This window comes from Mytilus californianus, unplaced genomic scaffold (assembly GCF_021869535.1).
Source record: "Mytilus californianus isolate M0D057914Y unplaced genomic scaffold, xbMytCali1.0.p SCAF_1, whole genome shotgun sequence".
Taxonomy (NCBI): domain Eukaryota; kingdom Metazoa; phylum Mollusca; class Bivalvia; order Mytilida; family Mytilidae; genus Mytilus; species Mytilus californianus.
The window spans coordinates 94,803,540-94,816,735 of record NW_026262581.1 but is presented as its reverse complement, the minus strand read 5'-3'; the positions used below and the strand labels follow the sequence as shown (position 1 = coordinate 94,816,735).

The following is a 13,196-nucleotide window of genomic DNA, read 5'->3' as shown; positions in this document are numbered from 1 at the left end:
AGAAACCTATGCTGTGTCAAATATTTAATTACAATCCAAATTCAGTGCTGTATCAAGCTTGAATGTTGTGTCCATACTTGCCCCAACTGTTCAGGGTTCGACCTCTGCGGTCGTATCAAGCTGCGCCCCAGCGGAGCATTTTATTGATTTTTGGGCCCCGTTATCAACTTTGTCCACATTGAGGTCAAAAGGGTCCAAAATTAAACTTTGTTTGATTTCATCAAAAATTGAATTCTTGGGGTTCTTTGATATGCTGAATCTAACCATGTATTTAGATTTTGGATATTGGACCATAATAGGTGAATGTCCAATTTAAAATTTTTAAGTTCTTAGACCACATTCATTCTGTGTCAGAAACCTATGCTGTGTCAAATATTTAATCACAATCCAAATTCAGAGCTGTATCAAGCTTGAATGTTGTGTCCATACTTGCCCCAACTGTTCAGGGTTCGACATCTGCGGTCGTATCAAGCTGCGCCCTGCGGAGCATTTTATTTTTTTTTATATTTGTATCCATTATAGATTAGTACCTTCCCTCCCCGATTCCCGGTAATAACCTTTGCAGCCATCACTAAAGTGTGTATGGTTTCGAAGTAGAAGCATACAACGTGCTTCCAAATAAAATTGACACTTGAGTTAACATAAGGGATTAACCATTCGATTTTTGTGGGGCTATGGTGGACTTTGAAATAGTAAGGCAGGGGACCCAAAATGTTGAGAAAAAGTCTAAGGTGATCTACATTCACCTCAATGACTATTTATAATATGAAGAATATTGTGTGTATAATGTGATGTGAACAAATGTAGGTGAAAATAGTTTCTTTCTTAGCCTTCCCCGTAAAATTCAAATGGTTGCCCCCAGTATGACACACGTCAATCAGGCTCTACATTGCAAAGTAAACGTTTTCACGTCAACGACGTCATGTGTAAAATCGTATGTTATGAACATTGCAAATTCCTCTGTCGTTTGAAAATTCAGTTTTGCTTGAACGGATTGTCGTAAATATTGATGTAAAAAATGCCCTTATATTAATCATTTAACTGGACTTTTACTGTTTTAGCCCCATTCGTCAAAACTCGGTCGATTCCGTTCCACCGTCTAAGCTAGGGTATTAGTGGATTCATTCGAGGATTGCTGATTGAATTTAGCCCGCTGCGTTCATTTCAGGTTCGTATGGAATTATTGCGGCCCTGTACAAGACGTCATACTGACTGATTTGTTAATTTTCTGTGTGAAAAAATATACCAATTCACAAACGTTACATGTCTATATAGGCATATTTTTCAGAGACAAGTGACCGCGCGTCAGACTATTGGGCTGTCGGATTGTAGGACTGTCGGACTATAGGATTGTCGGATTATAAGACTGTCGGACTATGGGACTGTCAGATTATAGGTCTGACCCCCCATGATTGACGAACGGAAAATAAAATGGCAGCAGCTATTCTCATGATAAACGAAAAATAAAAAAATATATGGTCAGATCATATGTTTTCGTACATCATATGAATTCGTACTATGCTTGCTTTTTCAATGGAAATAGTGACTCACAATGCATTCTTAATAGCATGAAAATCCATGAGACGAGGATATAATTTATCCTATCGTAGTCTGTAATCGGTCATTATGCCGGATCGTCAGACTTTGTTATTGTACCTATCACACGAGTAAACTCTGCATTGACGTCACTACTACCAGCGTATAAAATTAGTGCAGAAAACATTTTTTCTACAATTCTAAATAAAGTGAGATTAGTAAAAATATGTTTTCATTATTATTGTTAAGAATTGTACAAAAATGCAGATTTTCTAATGGCCATTTCAAACCTGACTTTCGTATATGTAAAGAAAATTTCAGAACTTCAGAAAACCCTTCTTCCGGCCTCCATTGCTTTGTTTACATTCCATTACATGTCATCATGCTTGATGACAGACCAAACAGGCCAGGCAAATCTTCTTATAAAGAATTTCAAAATGACATTCACAAGCACCTTACTTCTTAAAGAATTTTTCCCACGAAAAAGCACCCAAAATGAAAGAAAATTAGATAATTACATTGGGGAAATCAACAAAGAACACAATTTGTCAGTGCAGATGTACATGCCATATTTTTTGTGCAGGAAGTATGGAGTAGGTTAAAAAAACAATTTAAACGTTAATTAGTATATTTATTGGAAACAAGAAAAAAAAAACATTTTATACGCATCCTGTTTCTCTTTTTTATAAATTCAATTTAAAACCAAGTTGAGTTGACCCAATTAGAGTGAGAGATACATGTAGAGTGATTTCAAGGTAATAGAAATGAATTGAATAGATATGTGGTGTAATCTCCCTTGTTTAACTCTGAATTTCATATTCATTAATGAACATTTTTTGTTATGGCAGATAGTCGCACAATAGGCCATTTCTCGAATCATGTCTTTCACAGGAAAATATCGTCAATTTCGCACTCCTTTATGACGTCATTTACCAGCTAGAAGGCGCACCTGTATCCCTGCTCTATTCAAGTTCCAGCACTTTTAGAATAGTCATTCTGCAGGGAAGACCGTAGTCTAGAAATAATTTATATTCCGTAAGTAGGTATTAAATCTTAATTCCCGTACGACTGAAGGGAGGGTGACCAACTTATTAGATTTTAATTTCCCAAATATGTTGTGCAGTATAAGATTAAACTTTTTCACCCGTTCGCTCAACATGTGTTGGAAGTGACAATGTCTACATTTTTGTCACGTGGTGATGGAAGTCACATGACAGATTCGACTAACTACCGTATCCCGGAACTGGCGTATTGGTTAAATTTGATAGATTATTCTATTCATAATTTGTTTATAAAATACTTTTATTCATATTCAGAAATTTATATATCTGATTTGAAACATTTCAAATTATTGTGTACCTATATTTAGAAGTTATATATTTCTAAATATATAGCATTTATTACTAGAAGTCTGGTTGTTCGAAAAGGTACTCTTTACTTCATTCAAAGCTTAGAAAGTAGGATTTATATGTATCTTAATACATACTTACCTCACCATTAGCTATATAATGCTCAGTCTCTTAATGATTCCACTGCAGAATTGATCCTGCTACATAAACTAATATATGTCTTTTCTTGTTTTGTACATGTTGTACGTACTGTTGATGATATGAGTAACAATACCTGATTTTTCTGCACTAAGTTCTCTTTTAATGAGTGTTGTTTAATTAACATTTATTACTAAGAAGATGAAGGAGCATAAAGTAGAAGTACCCATGGTAAGTCTAAGAAATTTGTTTATTCATGAAAGAAGATAAAAGAAATGGTACATGCAAGACAGATTTAGTAAAAAGATTACCAGAAAAAAACCAGGTTAACAGGAACAGGAACACAAGAAAAAATTAAGGGCAAGAATTTTTGAAAGTTGTTGATTTTCAGAAACCAGGATTGCATCACAGAGGACTCAATATTGGGAAATAATTGGCGAAATGATGTGTATATATGTAGTTTATGCCAGAATAGGCATGGAAGAGTGTGAGTTTGATCTTCACAAAGTGGGCACAATGTGATAGCATTGGGTACATTTGTGAAATACTTTCTCTTAAGGAAGTTCCATAGGTAGCGAGAAACTTTCTTCTAAGGAAGTTCCATAGGTATTGAGAAGAGGTGGCATCTTTCATAGTGTACATTAGGAGAGTGAAGATGATTATCATGATTATAGATGCTAATTTGTTTGTTTCTATAATTAATATGTGTAATATATATTTTTCTTGAATTTATTTTGGTCTATACTGGTATATATCAACATGCTTTCCAATCTCAGTACTTTATTTATTTAAAAAAAAAATCCATCTGGGACTATTATATACTAACAATATATTATGTCCCAGGTTCCATATAAAGAGATCAATATTCTGAACATTAGTGAAAATTCATAAAAATTCCATTGCTGTCAAATTTGATGGTAAATAATGAGATTTCTGGTTAAATAAACATCAATTCATTGCAAACAATTTCAAAGCACTATCATACAAACAAATAACACAATTGCCTCAGACTAAAAATTCCCCTAATTGGCCCTAGTGTGATTTGATTTGCAGACTGAGAGACCGATCCGATGTGTCATGTGGTTTGCCACCATTAGAAAATGAAGGTAAACACACGGGGTCAGCTGCTACAGTTTACTACATGTACTACATCGTATATTCAGTGATTAGGAAACAATTATGAGACACCAAGCTTGCATGACATTAATGTACGCTAGTAAAAAAAAAAAGCTGAGTCTATAGAAAAATAAAATAAAAATGTTCTTAAATGACCAAAGTTTGCTCACGACGGGATACACCTTGCTTTTTTAGTTCACCTGGCCCATAGGGCCAAGTGAGCTTTTCTCATCACTTGGCGTCCGTCGTCCGTAAACTTTTAGAAAAATCTTCTTCTCTGAAACTACTGGGCCAAATTTAACCAAACTTGGCCAATATCATCATTAGGGTATCTAGTTCAAAAAATGTGTCCGGTGACCCGGCCAACCAACCAAGATGGCCGCCATGGCTAAAAATAGAACATAGGGATAAAATGTAGATTTTGGCTTATATCTCTGAAACCAAAGCATTGAGAGCAAATCTGACAGGGCAAAAATGTTTATTAGCTCAAGATCTATCTGCCCTGAAATTTTCAGATGAATCGGACAACCCGTTGTTAGGTTGCTGCCCCTGAATTAGTAATTTTAAGGAAATTTTGCCGTATTTGGTTATTATCTTGAATATTATTATAGATAGAGATAAACTGTAAACAGCAATAATGTTCAGCAAAGTAAGTTCTACAAATAAGTCAACATGACCAAAATGGTCAGTTGACCCCTTAAGGAGTTATTGCTCTTTTATAGTCAATTTTTAACAATTTTTCGTAAATTTTTGTTATCTTTTACAAAAATCTTCTCCTCTGAAACTACTAAGATGAATTTAACTAAAGTTGTAAACAATCTTCATTAGGGTATGTAGTTTAAAAATTGTGTCTGATGACCCCGCCCTCAAACCAAGATGGCCGACATGGCTAATAATAGTACATAGAGTAAAATGCAGTTTTTGGCTCATATATCTAAACCCAAAGCATTTCTAGCAAATCTTTTAAAAACAAAATTGTTCATTAGGTCAAGATCTATCTGCCCTTAAATTTTCAGACCATTCAGGCAACCCGTTGTTGGGTTGCTGCCCCTGAATTGGTAATTTTTAGAAATTTTTTCAGCTTTTGGTTATTATCTTGAATGTTATTATAGATAGAGATAAACTGTAAAGAGCAATAATGTACAGCAAAGTAAGACCTACAAATAAGTCACATGACCAAAATGGTCAATTGACCCCTTAAGGAGTTATTGCCCTTTATAATAAATTTTTAACAATTTTCATAAATTTTGTAAATTTTTACAAAATAATTTCAACTGAAACTACAGGGCCAAGTTCATTATAGATAGAGATAATTGTAAGCATCAAGAATGTTCAGTAAAGTAAGATCTACAAACACATCACCATCACCAAAACACAATTTTGTCATGAATCCACCTGTGTCCTTTGTTTAATATGCACATAGACCAAGGTGAGCGACACAGGCTCTTTAGAGCCTCTAGTTACCAATTTGCATGAAACATCATGTAGGACCAATCCTGTTTCTTTGCCACATAAATGACCTGCCAAACAGTGTAACATCATCAGTAAGATTATTTGCAGACAATTGCCTATTATACAGAACAATTAGAACTGACCAAGACCGCCACAAATTTCAATCAGATTTGGAACAACTAGAAATTTGGACAGACAAATGTGGGATTTAAATGCGATTCAACGTCAAAAAATGCTATGTCCTATCTATCAATTTAAAAAACAGACAAATTCCACATGCTCAAATATATATTATACAAGAGGTACAAGTGAATCCATACTTAGGACTCCAAACATACCTGTCAACTGACCCATATTTTGCGGGTCACACCAGGAATTTAAAAAAAAAGGAAGAGCTCACCGGAGATTTTTCTATAGTTGCCCAGGTGATCAAATAACCCGTAATTTCAATATTTTTCCTGTACCACCGGTTATCAAAAAAGCCTTGCAAATTCCACTTAATTACAACACGTTAAAGATTGTGGTTCCGGCAACCCAGATCTCTTGGGATTTATCTCTTTCGATATAAAAGCTTCAGTCAGCCAGCATGTCAATCAGTGAAAAAACTCATCATAGATACCAGGATTGAAATTGAATGAAGGTTTTGTTTGATCAATAGAAGAATCGTTCATGTTTTAGGCATTTGTTAGTCTTGAAAGTTTGATATGTTTTATATAATGGATTTTTCATTTGTCCCAAGACAACTAATATGATGATTCTACTTGTCTGACACCTATGTCCACTTGTCTTGGACAATCGGACAAACGGTAATGTTCAGCCCTGCATATGAGAATTCCTGTGAAATTGTTGTTCTTATGGTCCTTGTGATATTTTTATACGACTGCAAAAAAATTTTGCGGTCGTATATTGGTATGACGTTATCGTCGTCGTCCGAAGACACATTGGTTTTCGCACTCTAACTTTTGTTTAAGTTAATGGATCTCTATGAAATTTTACCATAAGGTTCAATACCACAAAAGGAAGGTGGGGATTGATTGTGGGGGTTATGGTACCAACAGTTAAGGAATTAGGGGCCAAAAAGGAGCCAAAAATAAGCATTTTTGTAACTTCCAGACATAACTTGTGTGTTAGTGTATGGATCTCTCTGACATTGTACCACAAGGTTCCATATCACAAAGGGAATGCTTGGATTGATTTGGGGATTAATTGCCTCCAAATTTTAGGAATTAGGGGCAAAAAACAAGCATTTTTCTAGTTTCATGACAATAACTTGTGTGTAAGTGTATGGATCTCTCTGACATTGTACCACAAGGTTCCATATCACAAAGGTAATGCTGGGATTGATTTTGGGGGTAATTGCCTGAAAATTTTAGGAATTAGGGGCAAAAAAAGGGTAAAAAAACAAGCATTTTTCTAGTTTCATGACAATAACTTGTGTGTAAGTGTTTGGATATTTCTGAAATTGTACTACAAGGTTCCATATCACAAAGGGAAAGCTGGAATTGAGTTTAGGGGTTATTGTCAGAAACGTTTAGGAATTGGGGGGCCAAAAAGGGGCCAAAAATAAGCATTTTTCTAGTTTCCAGACAATAACTTGTGTTCAAGTGTATGGATCTCTCTGAAATTGTACTGCAAGGTACCATAACACAAAGGGAAGGCTGGGATTGATGATGGGGGTAATTGCCTCAATATTTTAGGAATTAGGGGCTAAAAAGGGGCAAAAAATAAGCATTTTTGTAACTTCCAGACATAACTTGTGTGTTAGTGTATGGATCTCTCTGACATTGTACCACAAGGTTCCATATCACAAAGGGAATGCTTGGATTGATTTGGGGATTAATTGCCTCCAAATTTTAGGAATTAGGGGCAAAAAACAAGCATTTTTCTAGTTTCATGACAATAACTTGTGTGTAAGTGTATGGATCTCTCTGACATTGTACCACAAGGTTCCATATCACAAAGGTAATGCTGGGATTGATTTTGGGGGTAATTGCCTGAAAATTTTAGGAATTAGGGGCAAAAAAAGGGTAAAAAAACAAGCATTTTTCTAGTTTCATGACAATAACTTGTGTGTAAGTGTTTGGATATTTCTGAAATTGTACTACAAGGTTCCATATCTCAAAGGGAAAGCTGGAATTGAGTTTAGGGGTTATTGTCAGAAACGTTTAGGAATTGGGGGGCCAAAAAGGGGCCAAAAATAAGCATTTTTCTAGTTTCCAGACAATAACTTGTGTTCAAGTGTATGGATCTCTCTGAAATTGTACTGCAAGGTACCATACCACAAAGGGAAGGCTGGGATTGATGATGGGGGTAATTGCCTCAATATTTTAGGAATTAGGGGCTAAAAAGGGGCAAAAAACAAGCATTTTCTAGTTTCAGGATAATAACTTGTGTGTAAGTGTATGGATCTTTCTGAAATTGTACTACAAGGTTCCATATCTCAAAGGGAAAGCTGGGGGTAATTGCCCTAAACGTTCAGGAATTTGGGGCCAAAAAACACATTTTTCTAGTTTCCAGACAATATCTTGTGTTCAAGTGTATGGATCTCTCTGAAATTGTACTGCAAGGTACCATACCACAAAGGGAAGGCTGGGATTGAGTTTGGGGGTGATGAATCATAAGGGGGTTCGAAAAAATTTGGGGGGGGGGGATTTTTTTCCTTTTTTTTCTTTTTTTCCTTTTTTTTTCTTTTAAAATTTTCCATTTTAAGTTGGTTATTTCTGATTTATATTTAAAAGCAAATAATAATGATATGGTAGGAGATACACACTAAACAGGATGTGTAAATTATTATATAATAAGTATTGTGCACGAGCAAGAAATTTTCAATTGCACAGTATTGCACAATAGCAAGAAATCTTCAATTGTACAGTATTGCGCAATAGCAAGAAATCTTCAATTGCACAGTATTGCGCAAAAGCAAGAAATATCCAATAGCACAATATTGCACAATAGCAAGAAATTGTCAATTGTACAGTATTGCGCAATGGCAAGAAATATTCAATTGCACAGTATTGTGCAAAAGAAGATATTTCGTATAAATTGCTTATTTCTTGACCAATTTCAATGGGGTTTTATTCTTGAATTCTTGGGGTTCTTTAATATGCTGAATCTAACCGTGTATTAAGTTTTTGGATTTTGGGCCCCGTTTTTAAATTGGTCCACATTGAGGTCCAAAGGGTCCAAAATTAAACTTTGTTTGATTTCATCAAAAATTGAATTATTGGGGTTCTTTGATATGCCGAATCTAACCGTGTATTTTGATTCTTAATTTTTGGTTCCGTTTTCAAATTGGTCTACATTAAGGTCCAAAGGGTCCAAAATTAAACTTAGTTTGATTTTAACAAAAATTGAATTTTTAGTGTTCTTTGGTATGCTGAATCTAAACATGTATTTAGATTTTTGATTATGGGCCCAGTTTTCAAGTTGGTCCAAATAGGGGTCCAAAATTAAACTTTGTTTGATTTCAACAAAAATTGAATATATGGGGTTCCTTGATATGCTGAATCTAACCATGTATTTAGATTTTTGATTTTTGGGTCCCGTTATCAACTTTGTCCACATTGAGGTCAAAAGGGTCCAAAATTAAACTTTGTTTGATTTCATCAAAAATTGAATTCTTGGGGTTCTTTGATATGCTGAATCTAACCATGTATTTAGATTTTGGATATTGGACCATAATAGGTGAATGTCCAATTTAAAATTTTTAAGTTCTTAGACCACATTCATTCTATGTCAGAAACCTATGCTGTGTCAAATATTTAATCACAATCCAAATTCAGAGCTGTATCAAGCTTGAATGTTGTGTCCATACAAAAATTGAACTCTTAGGGTTCTTTGAAATGCTGAATCTAAACATGTATTTAGATTTTTGATATGGGCCCAGTTTTCAAGTTGGTCCAAATCAGGGTCCAAAATTAAACTTTGTTTGATTTCAACAAAAATTGAATATATGGGGTTCTTTGATATGCTGAATCTAACCATGTATTTAGATTTTTGATTTTTGGGCCCCGTTATCAACTTTGTCCACATTGAGATCAAAAGGGTCCAAAATTAAACTTTGTTTAATTTCATCAAAAATTGAATTCTTGGGGTTCTTTGATATGCTTAATCTAACCATGTATTTATAATTTAGATTTTGGATATTGGACCATAATAGGTGAATGTCCAATTTAAAATTTTTAAGTTCTTAGACCACATTCATTCTGTGTCAGAAATCTATGCTGTGTCAAATATTTAATCACAATCCAAATTCAGAGCTGTATCAAGCTTGAATATTGTGTCCATACTTGCCCCAACTGTTCAGGGTTCGACCTCTGTGGTCGTATCAAGCTGCGCCCTGCGGAGCATTTTATTTTAGTTTGTTAAAGAAATAAGAAAATATATATTTTCCTGTTTATAAACATGATATCATAAAAAATGTCAATATTATGTCGGATCCTAAGCACATCTTTTAACCAGTTTTTGTTCATATAGTTACTGAGTGTAAAAAGCATGGTAGTACTTTAATTTTTATCAGTGTGGACTTTGAACTTTTAAATTACTTTGTTAGTATAATTTTTGTTTTTGGATTTTATATCTATATGATGTTTAATAAGAGCATACTACAAATGTATGTTTAGATGATTACAGCAAATTAATTACACATATATATGTGTGTACAATGTGACAGTACTTTAAAGGGAATACACAATTTTTACAATATGTAACAAGTCCTTTTGAAAGTAAACAGGTATTTTATTTTTCTGATCATGCACACCTGATAGAGATGAATCTTAACCCACTTCTGTAGATTTCTTTGGATATATATAGGTAGTATGTCAAGATAATTTTACATCTGAAAGTACAGTTGAGCTTTCAGATGTTTTTATTCGTTTTTGTTTCATCATGTGCTGTCTGTACAAATGTAGTGCTTTCTTAGGTGGCCCTGTATGTTGATCTGGCTCTCTCTGGTTAGTTGGTTCTCATGATTATAGTCTATAAACTTTGTAATTTTATAAAAAAAAAAAATTGAGATATAATTTTATTGACTGATGCGCTGGACTTTGACCACTTATCTTTTTTTTATGTTTATCCATATTATACAAATGAAGATAAACAACAATAATATAAAATTATCAAGCAAAGGAGAAGGTCTGGTTAGGGCTAATTTTGGCCTAAAATTCAAAGTGCATCTGGTGAAAGATTTTTGACATTTTTTAAACACTTACTGGTAAGTGTCTACTTCAGTCGATTCAATTAGTTTATTGAAAAGATTTGAACTAACCAGGTCATTAAAGACGCTCAAATTCAAGCTTAATCATGAAAAATCTATCAAATATGTCATAAAACGTCACTTTTCAGATGGTTTTTGTCGAGCCTGCGGCTTTTGTCGCAGAAAGCTCGACATAGGGATAGTGATCCGGCAGCGGCAGCATTAGCTAACTTCTTAAAAGCTTTGTATTTTAGAAGGTGGAATACCTGGATGCTTCATATTTTGTATATAGATGCCTTATGTTACGAAGTTTCTGTCTGTCACATGTCCATTGTCCATGACCTCATTTTCATGGTTCAGTGACTACTTGAAAAAAAAGTTAAGATTTTTTGTAATGTTAATTTCTCTCTTATAATGAGTCATAGGATAACTATATTTGGTATGTGCATACCTTGCAAGCTTCTCATGCCCGTCAGACAGTTTTCACTTTATCTCGACCTCATTTCATGGATCAGTGAACAAGGTTAAGTTTTGGTGGTCAAGTCCATATCTCAGATACAAGAAGCAATAGGTCTAGCATATTCGGTGTATGGAAGGACTGTAAGGTGTACATGTCCAACTGGCAGGAGTCATCTGACCTTGACCTCATTTTCATGGTTCAGTGGTTACAGTTAAGTTTTTGTGTTTTGGTCTGTTTTTCTTATACTGTATGCAATAGGTCTACTATATTTGGTGTATGGAATGATTGTAAGGTGTACATGTCTAGCTGGCAGGTGTCTTCTGACCTAGCTGACCTCATTTTCATGGTTCAGTGGTCAATGTTAAATTTTTGAGTTTTGGTTTTTTTTTCTAATACTATATGCAATAGGTCAACTATATTTGGTATATGGAAATATTTTATGATGTACATGTCAGTCTGGCCAGTTTTATTTGACCTTGACCTCATTTTCATGGTTCATTGGTCAATGTTTAGTTTTCTTGGTTAAGTCTGTATCTTAGAAACTATAAGTAATAGGTCAACTATATTTAGTGTATTGAATGATTGTAAGGTGTACATGTATTTCTTGTTTGGTTTATATGACCTTGACCTCATTTTCTTGGATCATGTTAAGTTTATGTGATAGTTGTAGTAAAGCTTAATATTTAGAACTATCAACATTATATCAATGATTAGTAAAGAAGGCGAGACATTTCAGCGTGTGCACTCTTGTTGTCTAAAATGAAAGTGGCCGCATTCGTGTTCAGTCTCAACCTTCATATATGTTCTGTATTATCACTAAATACAACATGTATTTAAATATTGATAAGGCTGAGCACAAGTGTGGCCACTTTCATTTTAGACAAACACGGTACTAAAATTAGCACAAATGTTAAAATTGTGAAGATTTCAATATTTTTGCATGCATTTAAGTTGCTAGTACTTGATGCATGTTTTTTTTTTTTGTCAAAAAACAGCCCATATTTATGTAACAAAAGTATTCTACTTTCCAAAAGTTTACATTTTAAAAAATTTGTAAAAATGCTATATTTTGGGGCCGAAATGGGGTCTTACCGGGCCTTCTCCTTTTTCAATACAATTTGCGGTTTCTGGTCACATATATATGTATGTGCTTTGTGAATATTCAAAACAGCTAGAAATCTGGGTGTCTATCCATTATGCAGATCTTATGATTTATGATTGCACTTCAAATTAAGCCTAAAAATATGATGATCTCATATATAAATTATTGACCTTACCTAAAGAATCATCTAATGCCAGTGTGAACTATAATGTTAATTGCAAAAGATACATAAGGACTTTGTAGACACCCACCCTTTCCATCAAAATCTCAAGATATATGTTTGGTTACCAAATATAATTTTTTTTCACATATGGATTGGATGAAATTAAGCGGGAATATATCCCAATACACGTATTGACATTTGACAAGTCCAAAATGTGTAGAAAAGACCCTCATTTGTGTATGCAACTTAAACTTACTCACTCAGCATATACATTTTATACTTGAAGTAAATTCCTAATTCAGACCAGTAAACAAGAATTTACATTCATTTTATTTATCAATAAACATTAAGCAACTGTGTATTATGTTTTTGAGCTGTTAGATTTTTCTACTTTGAACACATGTACTGATACCCCCCAAAACTGATATCTGCTAACTCAGCATTAAACCACCAAAATCATTATCATGCTTTGAAAAATATTAAGCATATTGTACTTAAAGAAATTATGATATTTAATTGTTCAGGTTCAAGAAGCCAATGACATACATGTAAGATATTTCCTCTTATCTTAAATATTTTGTCTTGATTGATCATGTTGATAGAAGTCAAGATCAGTTAGATTTTCTATTATTTCCTGATTTTCAATATCAACCTTGTTACTGTCTACCTGAAATAATAATTTCAAG

At 34.0% G+C, this 13,196-nt stretch overlaps 1 protein-coding gene across 2 annotated transcripts in view; it reads left to right on the top strand.

Annotated features, from left to right (window-relative positions):
* LOC127710621 (adiponectin receptor protein-like) overlaps positions 1-13,196 on the top strand; it is a 40,566-nt gene that overhangs the window by 5,686 nt on the left and 21,684 nt on the right. The window contains exon 2 of one of the 2 annotated variants that reach the window (XM_052216574.1): positions 2,428-2,571. The exons of the other annotated variant lie outside the window; for it this stretch is intronic. The gene's annotated coding sequence lies outside the window, so the exon portion shown is untranslated. The remainder of the gene's footprint in view (positions 1-2,427; positions 2,572-13,196) is intronic. 2 annotated transcript variants of the gene reach the window in all.